The sequence below is a fragment of the Ochotona princeps genome, chromosome 8 (assembly GCF_030435755.1).
Source record: "Ochotona princeps isolate mOchPri1 chromosome 8, mOchPri1.hap1, whole genome shotgun sequence".
In the NCBI taxonomy this organism is placed as follows: domain Eukaryota; kingdom Metazoa; phylum Chordata; class Mammalia; order Lagomorpha; family Ochotonidae; genus Ochotona; species Ochotona princeps.
In genome coordinates, this window is record NC_080839.1 from 368,896 (window position 1) to 382,823 (window position 13,928).

Consider the following 13,928-nt stretch of genomic DNA (forward strand, 5'->3'; position numbering starts at 1 on the left):
AAGTGGGCAGCTTACTCCAGATGTGGCTGAGGAACAAACTGAGAAACTCAGGAAAGTAGATTCTCAAAACATTACACCCAATGATTCCAATGTACATCCGAAGGGGGGAACCAAATGCCCTCTACACTGGTGTACTCCCTGAGAGGTGCTGACTCAGAAAAGAAACAGATTTCTAGAGAAAACAAACGACCAGGGGCATGTCTGTTCTGCAGAAAAAGGAGGGATCACAAAGCTCCCGCACTCACACGGGTAAAATTACACTGTCAGGACTTACCTCCGGTTTGTCTTGGTTAGCTGCCTGGTTGGAGTCTCTCTCGGAATATAGGTTTGGACCTACACATTATTAAAAAGAAAGAAAGAGAAAAAGGAAACCATGAACATCGTGGGTCTTAGCATTTTGTTCTCGGGACGTTTCTGGATCGCAAGGGACACTGTGATATCTCCTACATCCAGGCCGGTGCATAAGCCAGCCTGACACCTGCCTCCTTATCCATGGCCACAAGAACACCCTGAGGCCGCTGGAACTCCTGCAATGCCAAATGCTCTACAGCCAAATGAAGTTGAGGTCTCTGCAGCTGGCACCTGCTGCAGCAGCATTGAGAAGCTGTCGAGAGAGTAGCACCTCTCTTCTTCCTGCCATTCTGCTCCTGCTTCCTGATTCTTCCTTCAATGAATACTGGCCAACACGAGACCCCACTGGGCAATACGTGTTCCTGGACTCTATGATCGGGAACTGCTCAGCGTCCGAGGACATCCATTCACACATCCCTCCTGGGAATACAACTCTTTGACCCTTCCCTTGCTTTCTCGGCTACTCACTCACACTGCAGCTCACTTGGTGCTCGCACCAAAGTACTAGCTCTCCGACCTCTCAGCGTCCTCACTTGCTCAATCCTCTCCCGATTCACCAGACTCCACAATCCGTCAGTTCAGCCAGTTGCCAACAGCCTTGTCCTAGAAGTCATGTTCATTTTGTACTTGACTGACACCGTGCTAAGCCTAGATCAATCCGGGGCTCACACATCACTTTACCTACACCTGAGCCACTTGGACAGCCAGAAGAGATGGAAAACTAAGAGCCCTCAAACTCCCCGCCCTGGGAAAATACACTCACTCACTCACTCACTCACTCATTCACTCATTCACTCACTCACTCACTCACTCACTCACTCACTCACTCACAACAGCCCACATCAATGACAACTGGAACCTGAACATTTCAACCTGATCATCTCCTTCAACATACTGCCAGCTTCTTAGTGCCTGGCCTTCCATCTGTTGACATGGAAGCAAGGTTCCTCCTCAACAACTGACAACATCCATCCTCCTGAAACGCACCTACACTCGCTATGTGGCCACTGAATGGTGAAGAGTGTGAGATGGCACATTTTGAATGCACAACGTGTCAGATGCTTCATATCCATTAAGTACACACTTCACCAACGTACTAATGGCCACCATGGGGAGCACTGGCTGCTGCTCTCTTTTCTAATCCCGCTTCCTGCTTCCAAACCAGGAAAACCAGCAGAGGCGGGCCCAAGGCCAGCGGACCCTGCAAACACACGGCAAACTCGGAACACACTCCTGGTTCCCACCATCACAACGGCCTCGATTTGGCTGTGGTTTGTGTGGAGTCGGGCAGAGGATGCAAGCTCTCTTGGCACTTCTTTTCTCTGTGTGACTCTGCTACCTCTCCCCTAAACAGCAGCTACTCTCTAAAACACAAACACACACAAGAATCCAGAAACCCAACACACAGCCCACACACCCCTGCCGCCTCTTCCCTGTAGCCCTGCTTTTCAGGTAAAGAAAAATGAGCCTTACCGAATCCCCGATTTCCTAAACAAATATGCCATGGCTTGTCCAACGATACAGTGTGTGAACGTGCCCACTGCGATGCCATCACCTCTTACGCCATGCCATCGCAGCCATGGGCTCACTGATCCAAGGGTCCAAGATCACCTCTGACCCTCATGCTCACTCTCATAATGATTGTCCGTTAAATCATACAACCGACAGCAACACAACAGAAACCCAATATGGCCACCGGATCTCCGCATGCTTCCCACGCCAATAGACAGCCTTTCCCGAGGGAATCTCTTATCAATGTTTTCCTTGTCTTTCAAAAGTTCTTCCTCTTGTCCACTCACCACGGATACCCACATACCTAGACTGACCAACTTCAGACAGTGCCATGAGGCTGTTGAAGGAAATGAGTGACGGGAAAACAGTAGTTTGGCTCGGGACATCTTAGCCAAATGCACGTAGGACTGGCTGAAAGGTGGGCAAACACTTGGCTGCATCCAAAAGTGTATCTGAGAAAATCCCCCAGCCCCTTCCACAAAACTCATTTTCCTTGGCCTTCCATTTCCAAAGCACGGGCAGAAATGACATCAGACAAGACAGTTCACGGGCCTTGGCCCAGCATTTGTCACACGACCGTTCATTCTCCAGTCACCTGGTTCTTTGTGAATGGTAGGTGAGAAGAGTCAAGCAATCAATTTCCCCCAGCGCCACCCACCCCACAGCTTTCTCTTTGTTTGTTGCTTATCTCAAGTTACCCACAAAAGCCAAAAGAGTCAGGAAGAATGAGGCCAAACAGGATCGAAGCAGCCTTACACTCACTAGGTAGTACATAGACTAGGACTGCACAGCAGCTGCTCACGAAAGACCATTTCACCGAGTCCTTTTGTGGACAAGGGAAATCAGGATCATCTTCAGTAGCAGCCAGCATAATTGGTTTCTATCAACTAATAGAGAGTGAAATAATGCCCGTGTTAGTGTAAGAGGGAAAAAGGAAGCAAGTGGTTTTCTCAAGTATTACAATCTGTATGCAACTGCCCCTCATTCAGGTGATTCACGTTAAGGCTGTCTGTATGGCTGGCTGGCTCCCTTCCCAATCTGAAAAGTCACGCTTCATTCCCATGGCATTAGAGCCAAAATCTTTGGCTCTTGCTTACCCTCTTGTGACTAGATGAGCCACGGTCAAGTGAGCATCTCCTTCACGTGCAAAACTAGTGTTTCAACTCCGTAGCTTTCAAGGAAGAGGGGGAAAAATAGCCCTGACAAACCAAATCACATACCTCCTACACGCGGTGGTAGTGGCCCTATGTCAGGAGCACCCGTAGGCAAAAATTTGCAAGGACGGGTGGCTGGCTGTGTTCCTGCAGGGGGGCGAGCGTGAGGAGGCCCTACCCTCCGGAATGGATTTGCAGGACCGGTTGGCCCTTGGGGTGGATGAGCCGAAGTTGTTGCTGCTTGGCCAGCACCTGGTTCTTTCCCCTCGCAGGGAACTGCTGATGCACTGATGGTGCTGCTCTGTAACAAAATCACATAAATCCGACATCACTAACAAGAAAAAAATGCAAAACTCATACACAAATAGTTAGGGACAGAATGCAAAGAAATCCATGATATATAGAGAAAGTGCTCCAGAGAAACATCAGATGGGTTTTAGCGATCGCAACTGTGTGGTGAAGGAACAGAAAGCAGGTTTCGCCAACACAGCAATATTCTGGCTAAGGAGAATGCACAGACACAGGCCAGGAGAACCCCGATGTAGACTACCTAGCACGCTTATCCCGAGAAGGCAAAGAACAAGTGGGCAGCTTACTCCAGATGTGGCTGAGGAACAAACTGAGAAACTCAGGAAAGTAGATTCTCAAAACATTACGCCCAATGATTCCAATGTACATCCGAAGGGGGGAACCAAATGCCCTCTACACTGGTGTACTCCCTGAGAGGTGCTGACTCAGAAAAGAAACAGATTTCTAGAGAAAACAAATGACCAGGGGCATGTCTGTTCTGCAAAAAAAGGAGGGATCACAAAGCTCCTGCACTCACACGGGTAAAATTACACTGTCAGGACTTACCTCCGGTTTGTCTTGGTTAGCTGCCTGGTTGGAGTCTCTCTCGGAATATAGGTTTGGACCTACACATTATTAAAAAGAAAGAAAGAGAAAAAGGAAACCATGAACATCGTGGGTCTTAGCATTTTGTTCTCGGGACGTTTCTGGATCGCAAGGGACACTGTGATATCTCCCACATCCAGGTCGGTGCATAAGCCAGCCTGACACCTGCCTCCTTATACATGGCCACAAGAACACCCTGAGGCCGCTGGAACTCCTGCAATGCCAAATGCTCTACAGCCAAATGAAGTTGAGGTCTCTGCAGCTGGCACTTAGCAACCCACCTGCTGCAGCAGCATTGAGAAGCTGTCGAGAGAGTAGCACCTCTCTTCTTCCTGACATTCTGCTCCTGCTTCCTGATTCTTCCTTCAATGAATACTGGCCAACACGAGACCCCACTGGGCAATACGTGTTCCTGGACTCTATGATCGGGAACTGCTCAGCGTCCGAGGACATCCATTCACACATCCCTCCTGGGAATACAACTCTTTGACCCTTCCCTTGCTTTCTCGGCTACTCACTCACACTGCAGCTCACTTGGTGCTCGCGCCAAAGTGCTAGCTCTCCGACCTCTCAGGGTCCTCACTTGCTCAATCCTCTCCCGATTCACCAGACTCCACAATCCGTCAGGTCAGCCACTTGCCAACAGCCTTGTCCTAGAAGTCATGTTCATTTTGTACTTGACTGACACCGTGCTAAGCCTAGATCAATCCGGGGCTCACACATCACTTTACCTACACCTGAGCCACTTGGACAGCCAGAAGAGATGGAAAACTAAGAGCCCTCAAACTCCCCGCCCTGGGAAAACACACTCACTCACTCACTCACTCACTCATTCACTCACTCACTCACTCACTCACTCACTCACAACAGCCCACATCAATGACAACTGGAACCTGAACATTTCAACCTGATCATCTCCTTCAACATACTGCCAGCTTCGTAGTGCCTGGCCTTCCATCTGTTGACATGGAAGCAAGGCTCCTCCTCAACAACTGACAACATCCATCCTCCTGAAACGCACCTACACTTGCTATGTGGCCACTGAATGGTGAAGAGTGTGAGATGGCACATTTTGAATGCACAACGTGTCAGATGCTTCATATCCATTAAGTACACACTTCACCAATGTATTAATGGCCACCATGGGGACCACTGGCTGCTGCTCTCTTTTCTAATCCCGCTTCCTGCTTCCAAACCAGGAAAACCAGCAGAGGCGGGCCCAAGGCCAGCGGACCCTGCAAACACACGGCAAACTCGGAACACACTCCTGGTTCCCACCATCACAACGGCCTCGATTTGGCTGTGGTTTGTGTGGAGTCGGGCAGAGGATGCAAGCTCTCTTGGCACTTCTTTTCTCTGTGTGACTCTGCTACCTCTCCCCTAAACAGCAGCTACTCTCTAAAACACAAACACACACAAGAATCCAGAAACCCAACACACAGCCCACACACCCCTGCCGCCTCTTCCCTGTAGCCCTGCTTTTCAGGTAAAGAAAAATGAGCCTTACCGAATCCCCGATTTCCTAAACAAATATGCCATGGCTTGTCCAACGATACAGTGTGTGAACGTGCCCACTGCGATGCCATCACCTCTTACGCCATGCCATCGCAGCCATGGGCTCACTGATCCAAGGGTCCAAGATCACCTCTGACCCTCATGCTCACTCTCATAATGATTGTCCGTTAAATCATACAACCGACAGCAACACAACAGAAACCCAATATGGCCACCGGATCTCCGCATGCTTCCCACGCCAATAGACAGCCTTTCCCGAGGGAATCTCTTATCAATGTTTTCCTTGTCTTTCAAAAGTTCTTCCTCTTGTCCACTCACCACGGATACCCACATACCTAGACTGACCAACTTCAGACAGTGCCATGAGGCTGTTGAAGGAAATGAGTGACGGGAAAACAGTAGTTTGGCTCGGGACATCTTAGCCAAATGCACGTAGGACTGGCTGAAAGGTGGGCAAACACTTGGCTGCATCCAAAAGTGTATCTGAGAAAATCCCCCAGCCCCTTCCACAAAACTCATTTTCCTTGGCCTTCCATTTCCAAAGCACGGGCAGAAATGACATCAGACAAGACAGTTCACGGGCCTTGGCCCAGCATTTGTCACACGACCGTTCATTCTCCAGTCACCTGGTTCTTTGTGAATGGTAGGTGAGAAGAGTCAAGCAATCAATTTCCCCCAGCGCCACCCACCCCACAGCTTTCTCTTTCTTTGTTGCTTATCTCAAGTTACCCACAAAAGCCAAAAGAGTCAGGAAGAATGAGGCCAAACAGGATCGAAGCAGCCTTACACTCACTAGGTAGTACATAGACTAGGACTGTACAGCAGCTGCTCACGAAAGACCATTTCACCGAGTCCTTTTGTGGACAAGGGAAATCAGGATCATCTTCAGTAGCAGCCAGCATAATTGGTTTCTATCAACTAATAGAGAGTGAAATAATGCCCGTGTTAGTGTAAGAGGGAAAAAGGAAGCAAGTGGTTTTCTCAAGTATTACAATCTGTATGCAACTGCCCCTCATTCAGGTGATTCACGTTAAGGCTGTCTGTATGGCTGGCTGGCTCCCTTCCCAATCTGAAAAGTCACGCTTCATTCCCATGGCATTAGAGCCAAAATCTTTGGCTCTTGCTTACCCTCTTGTGACTAGATGAGCCACGGTCAAGTGAGCATCTCCTTCACGTGCAAAACTAGTGTTTCAACTCCGTAGCTTTCAAGGAAGAGGGGGAAAAATAGCCCTGACAAACCAAATCACATACCTCCTACACGCGGTGGTAGTGGCCCTATGTCAGGAGCACCCGTAGGCAAAAATTTGCAAGGACGGGTGGCTGGCTGTGTTCCTGCAGGGGGGCGAGCGTGAGGAGGCCCTACCCTCCGGAATGGATTTGCAGGACCGGTTGGCCCTTGGGGTGGATGAGCCGAAGTTGTTGCTGCTTGGCCAGCACCTGGTTCTTTCCCCTCGCAGGGAACTGCTGATGCACTGATGGTGCTGCTCTGTAACAAAATCACATAAATCCGACATCACTAACAAGAAAAAAATGCAAAACTCATACACAAATAGTTAGGGACAGAATGCAAAGAAATCCATGATATATAGAGAAAGTGCTCCAGAGAAACATCAGATGGGTTTTAGCGATCGCAACTGTGTGGTGAAGGAACAGAAAGCAGGTTTCGCCAACACAGCAATATTCTGGCTAAGGAGAATGCACAGACACAGGCCAGGAGAACCCCGATGTAGACTACCTAGCACGCTTATCCCAAGAAGGCAAAGAACAAGTGGGCAGCTTACTCCAGATGTGGCTGAGGAACAAACTGAGAAACTCAGGAAAGTAGATTCTCAAAACATTACGCCCAATGATTCCAATGTACATCCGAAGGGGGGAACCAAATGCCCTCTACACTGGTGTACTCCCTGAGAGGTGCTGACTCAGAAAAGAAACAGATTTCTAGAGAAAACAAATGACCAGGGGCATGTCTGTTCTGCAAAAAAAGGAGGGATCACAAAGCTCCTGCACTCACACGGGTAAAATTACACTGTCAGGACTTACCTCCGGTTTGTCTTGGTTAGCTGCCTGGTTGGAGTCTCTCTCGGAATATAGGTTTGGACCTACACATTATTAAAAAGAAAGAAAGAGAAAAAGGAAACCATGAACATCGTGGGTCTTAGCATTTTGTTCTCGGGACGTTTCTGGATCGCAAGGGACACTGTGATATCTCCCACATCCAGGTCGGTGCATAAGCCAGCCTGACACCTGCCTCCTTATACATGGCCACAAGAACACCCTGAGGCCGCTGGAACTCCTGCAATGCCAAATGCTCTACAGCCAAATGAAGTTGAGGTCTCTGCAGCTGGCACTTAGCAACCCACCTGCTGCAGCAGCATTGAGAAGCTGTCGAGAGAGTAGCACCTCTCTTCTTCCTGCCATTCTGCTCCTGCTTCCTGATTCTTCCTTCAATGAATACTGGCCAACACGAGACCCCACTGGGCAATACGTGTTCCTGGACTCTATGATCGGGAACTGCTCAGCGTCCGAGGACATCCATTCACACATCCCTCCTGGGAATACAACTCTTTGACCCTTCCCTTGCTTTCTCGGCTACTCACTCACACTGCAGCTCACTTGGTGCTCGCGCCAAAGTGCTAGCTCTCCGACCTCTCAGGGTCCTCACTTGCTCAATCCTCTCCCGATTCACCAGACTCCACAATCCGTCAGGTCAGCCACTTGCCAACAGCCTTGTCCTAGAAGTCATGTTCATTTTGTACTTGACTGACACCGTGCTAAGCCTAGATCAATCCGGGGCTCACACATCACTTTACCTACACCTGAGCCACTTGGACAGCCAGAAGAGATGGAAAACTAAGAGCCCTCAAACTCCCCGCCCTGGGAAAACACACTCACTCACTCACTCACTCATTCACTCACTCACTCACTCACTCACTCACTCATTCACTCACTCACTCACTCACTCACTCACTCACAACAGCCCACATCAATGACAACTGGAACCTGAACATTTCAACCTGATCATCTCCTTCAACATACTGCCAGCTTCGTAGTGCCTGGCCTTCCATCTGTTGACATGGAAGCAAGGCTCCTCCTCAACAACTGACAACATCCATCCTCCTGAAACGCACCTACACTTGCTATGTGGCCACTGAATGGTGAAGAGTGTGAGATGGCACATTTTGAATGCACAACGTGTCAGATGCTTCATATCCATTAAGTACACACTTCACCAATGTATTAATGGCCACCATTGGGACCACTGGCTGCTGCTCTCTTTTCTAATCCCGCTTCCTGCTTCCAAACCAGGAAAACCAGCAGAGGCGGGCCCAAGGCCAGCGGACCCTGCAAACACACGGCAAACTCGGAACACACTCCTGGTTCCCACCATCACAACGGCCTCGATTTGGCTGTGGTTTGTGTGGAGTCGGGCAGAGGATGCAAGCTCTCTTGGCACTTCTTTTCTCTGTGTGACTCTGCTACCTCTCCCCTAAACAGCAGCTACTCTCTAAAACACAAACAAACACAAGTATCCAGAAACCCAACACGCAGCCCACACACCCCTGCCGCCTCTTCCCTGTAGCCCTGCTTTTCAGGTAAAGAAAAATGAGCCTTACCGACTCCCTGATTTCCTAAACAAATATGCCATGGCTTGTCCAACGATACAGTGTGTGAACGTGCCCACTGCGATGCCATCACCTCTTACGCCATGCCATCGCAGCCATGGGCTCACTGATCCAAGGGTCCAAGATCACCTCTGACCCTCATGCTCACTCTCATAATGATTGTCCGTTAAATCATACAACCGACAGCAACACAACAGAAACCCAATATGGCCACCAGATCTCTGCATGCTTCCCACGCCAATAGACAGCCTTTCCCGAGGGAATCTCTTATCAATGTTTTCCTTGTCTTTCAAAAGTTCTTCCTCTTGTCCACTCACCACGGATACCTACATACCTAGACTGACCAACTTCAGACAGTGCCATGAGGCTGTTGAAGGAAATGAGTGACGGGAAAACAGTAGTTTGGCTCGGGACATCTTAGCCAAATGCACGTAGGACTGGCTGAAAGGTGGGCAAACACTTGGCTGCATCCAAAAGTGTATCTGAGAAAATCCCCCAGCCCCTTCCACAAAACTCATTTTCCTTGGCCTTCCATTTCCAAAGCACGGGCAGAAATGACATCAGACAAGACAGTTCACGGGCCTTGGCCCAGCATTTGTCACACGACCGTTCATTCTCCAGTCACCTGGTTCTTTGTGAATGGTAGGGGAGAAGAGTCAAGCAATCAAGTTCCCCCAGCGCCACCCACCCCACAGCTTTCTCTTTGTTTGTTGCTTATCTCAAGTTACCCACAAAAGCCAAGAGAGTCAGGAAGAATGAGGCCAAACAGGATCGAAGCAGCCTTACACTCACTAGGTAGTACATAGACTAGGACTGTACAGCAGCTGCTCACGAAAGACCATTTCACCGAGTCCTTTTGTGGACAAGGGAAATCAGGATCATCTTCAGTAGCAGCCAGCATAATTGGTTTCTATCAACTAATAGAGAGTGAAATAATGCCCGTGTTAGTGTAAGAGGGAAAAAGGAAGCAAGTGGTTTTCTCAAGTATTACAATCTGTATGCAACTGCCCCTCATTCAGGTGATTCACGTTAAGGCTGTCTGTATGGCTGGCTGGCTCCCTTCCCAATCTGAAAAGTCACGCTTCATTCCCATGGCATTAGAGCCAAAATCTTTGGCTCTTGCTTACCCTCTTGTGACTAGATGAGCCACGGTCAAGTGAGCATCTCCTTCACGTACAAAAGTAGTGTTTCAACTCCGTAGCTTTCAAGGAAGAGGGGGAAAAATAGCCCTGACAAACCAAATCACATACCTCCTACACGCGGTGGTAGTGGCCCTAGGTCAGGAGCACCCGTAGGCAAAAATTTGCAAGGACGGGTGGCTGGCTGTGTTCCTGCAGGGGGGCGAGCGTGAGGAGGCCCTACCCTCCGGAATGGATTTGCAGGACCGGTTGGCCCTTGGGGTGGATGAGCCGAAGTTGTTGCTGCTTGGCCAGCACCTGGTTCTTTCCCCTCGCAGGGAACTGCTGATGCACTGATGGTGCTGCTCTGTAACAAAATCACATAAATCCGACATCACTAACAAGAAAAAAATGCAAAACTCATACACAAATAGTTAGGGACAGAATGCAAAGAAATCCATGATATATAGAGAAAGTGCTCCAGAGAAACATCAGATGGGTTTTAGCGATCGCAACTGTGTGGTGAAGGAACAGAAAGCAGGTTTCGCCAACACAGCAATATTCTGGCTAAGGAGAATGCACAGACACAGGCCAGGAGAACCCCGATGTAGACTACCTAGCACGCTTATCCCGAGAAGGCAAAGAACAAGTGGGCAGCTTACTCCAGATGTGGCTGAGGAACAAACTGAGAAACTCAGGAAAGTAGATTCTCAAAACATTACGCCCAATGATTCCAATGTACATCCGAAGGGGGGAACCAAATGCCCTCTACACTGGTGTACTCCCTGAGAGGTGCTGACTCAGAAAAGAAACAGATTTCTAGAGAAAACAAATGACCAGGGGCATGTCTGTTCTGCAAAAAAAGGAGGGATCACAAAGCTCCCGCACACACACGGGTAAAATTACACTGTCAGGACTTACCTCCGGTTTGTCTTGGTTAGCTGCCTGGTTGGAGTCTCTCTCGGAATATAGGTTTGGACCTACACATTATTAAAAAGAAAGAAAGAGAAAAAGGAAACCATGAACATCGTGGGTCTTAGCATTTTGTTCTCGGGACGTTTCTGGATCGCAAGGGACACTGTGATATCTCCCACATCCAGGCCGGTGCATAAGCCAGCCTGACACCTGCCTCCTTATCCATGGCCACAAGAACACCCTGAGGCCGCTGGAACTCCTGCAATGCCAAATGCTCTACAGCCAAATGAAGTTGAGGTCTCTGCAGCTGGCACTTAGCAACCCACCTGCTGCAGCAGCATTGAGAAGCTGTCGAGAGAGTAGCACCTCTCTTCTTCCTGCCATTCTGCTCCTGCTTCCTGATTCTTCCTTCAATGAATACTGGCCAACACGAGACCCCACTGGGCAATACGTGTTCCTGGACTCTATGATCGGGAACTGCTCAGCGTCCGAGGACATCCATTCACACATCCCTCCTGGGAATACAACTCTTTGACCCTTCCCTTGCTTTCTCGGCTACTCACTCACACTGCAGCTCACTTGGTGCTCGCACCAAAGTGCTAGCTCTCCGACCTCTCAGCGTCCTCACTTGCTCAATCCTCTCCCGATTCACCAGACTCCACAATCCGTCAGGTCAGCCACTTGCCAACAGCCTTGTCCTAGAAGTCATGTTCATTTTGTACTTGACTGACACCGTGCTAAGCCTAGATCAATCCGGGGCTCACACATCACTTTACCTACACCTGAGCCACTTGGACAGCCAGAAGAGATGGAAAACTAGGAGCCCTCAAACTCCCCGCCCTGGGAAAACACACTCACTCACTCACTCACTCACTCATTCACTCACTCACTCACTCACTCACTCACTCACTCACTCACTCACAACAGCCCACATCAATGACAACTGGAACCTGAACATTTCAACCTGATCATCTCCTTCAACATACTGCCAGCTTCTTAGTGCCTGGCCTTCCATCTGTTGACATGGAAGCAAGGTTCCTCCTCAACAACTGACAACATCCATCCTCCTGAAACGCACCTACACTCGCTATGTGGCCACTGAATGGTGAAGAGTGTGAGATGGCACATTTTGAATGCACAACGTGTCAGATGCTTCATATCCATTAAGTACACACTTCACCAACGTACTAATGGCCACCATGGGGACCACTGGCTGCTGCTCTCTTTTCTAATCCCGCTTCCTGCTTCCAAACCAGGAAAACCAGCAGAGGCGGGCCCAAGGCCAGCGGACCCTGCAAACACACGGCAAACTCGGAACACACTCCTGGTTCCCACCATCACAACGGCCTCGATTTGGCTCTGGTTTGTGTGGAGTCGGGCAGAGGATGCAAGCTCTCTTGGCACTTCTTTTCTCTGTGTGACTCTGCTACCTCTCCCCTAAACAGCAGCTACTCTCTAAAACACAAACAAACACAAGTATCCAGAAACCCAACACGCAGCCCACACACCCCTGCCGCCTCTTCCCTGTAGCCCTGCTTTTCAGGTAAAGAAAAATGAGCCTTACCGAATCCCCGATTTCCTAAACAAATATGCCATGGCTTGTCCAACGATACAGTGTGTGAACGTGCCCACTGCGATGCCATCACCTCTTACGCCATGCCATCGCAGCCATGGGCTCACTGATCCAAGGGTCCAAGATCACCTCTGACCCTCATGCTCACTCTCATAATGATTGTCCGTTAAATCATACAACCGACAGCAACACAACAGAAACCCAATATGGCCACCGGATCTCCGCATGCTTCCCACGCCAATACACAGCCTTTCCCGAGGGAATCTCTTATCAATGTTTTCCTTGTCTTTCAAAAGTTCTTCCTCTTGTCCACTCACCACGGATACCCACATACCTAGACTGACCAACTTCAGACAGTGCCATGAGGCTGTTGAAGGAAATGAGTGACGGGAAAACAGTAGTTTGGCTCGGGACATCTTAGCCAAATGCACGTAGGACTGGCTGAAAGGTGGGCAAACACTTGGCTGCATCCAAAAGTGTATCTGAAAAAATCCCCCAGCCCCTTCCACAAAACTCATTTTCCTTGGCCTTCCATTTCCAAAGCACGGGCAGAAATGACATCAGACAAGACAGTTCACGGGCCTTGGCCCAGCATTTGTCACACGACCGTTCATTCTCCAGTCACCTGGTTCTTTGTGAATGGTAGGGGAGAAGAGTCAAGCAATCAAGTTCCCCCAGCGCCACCCACCCCACAGCTTTCTCTTTCTTTGTTGCTTATCTCAAGTTACCCACAAAAGCCAAGAGAGTCAGGAAGAATGAGGCCAAACAGGATCGAAGCAGCCTTACACTCACTAGGTAGTACATAGACTAGGACTGTACAGCAGCTGCTCACGAAAGACCATTTCACCGAGTCCTTTTGTGGACAAGGGAAATCAGGATCATCTTCAGTAGCAGCCAGCATAATTGGTTTCTATCAACTAATAGAGAGTGAAATAATGCCCGTGTTAGTGTAAGAGGGAAAAAGGAAGCAAGTGGTTTTCTCAAGTATTACAATCTGTATGCAACTGCCCCTCATTCAGGTGATTCACGTTAAGGCTGTCTGTATGGCTGGCTGGCTCCCTTCCCAATCTGAAAAGTCACGCTTCATTCCCATGGCATTAGAGCCAAAATCTTTGGCTCTTGCTTACCCTCTTGTGACTAGATGAGCCACGGTCAAGTGAGCATCTCCTTCACGTGCAAAAGTAGTGTTTCAACTCCGTAGCTTTCAAGGAAGAGGGGGAAAAATAGCCCTGACAAACCAAATCACATACCTCCTACACGCGGTGGTAGTGGC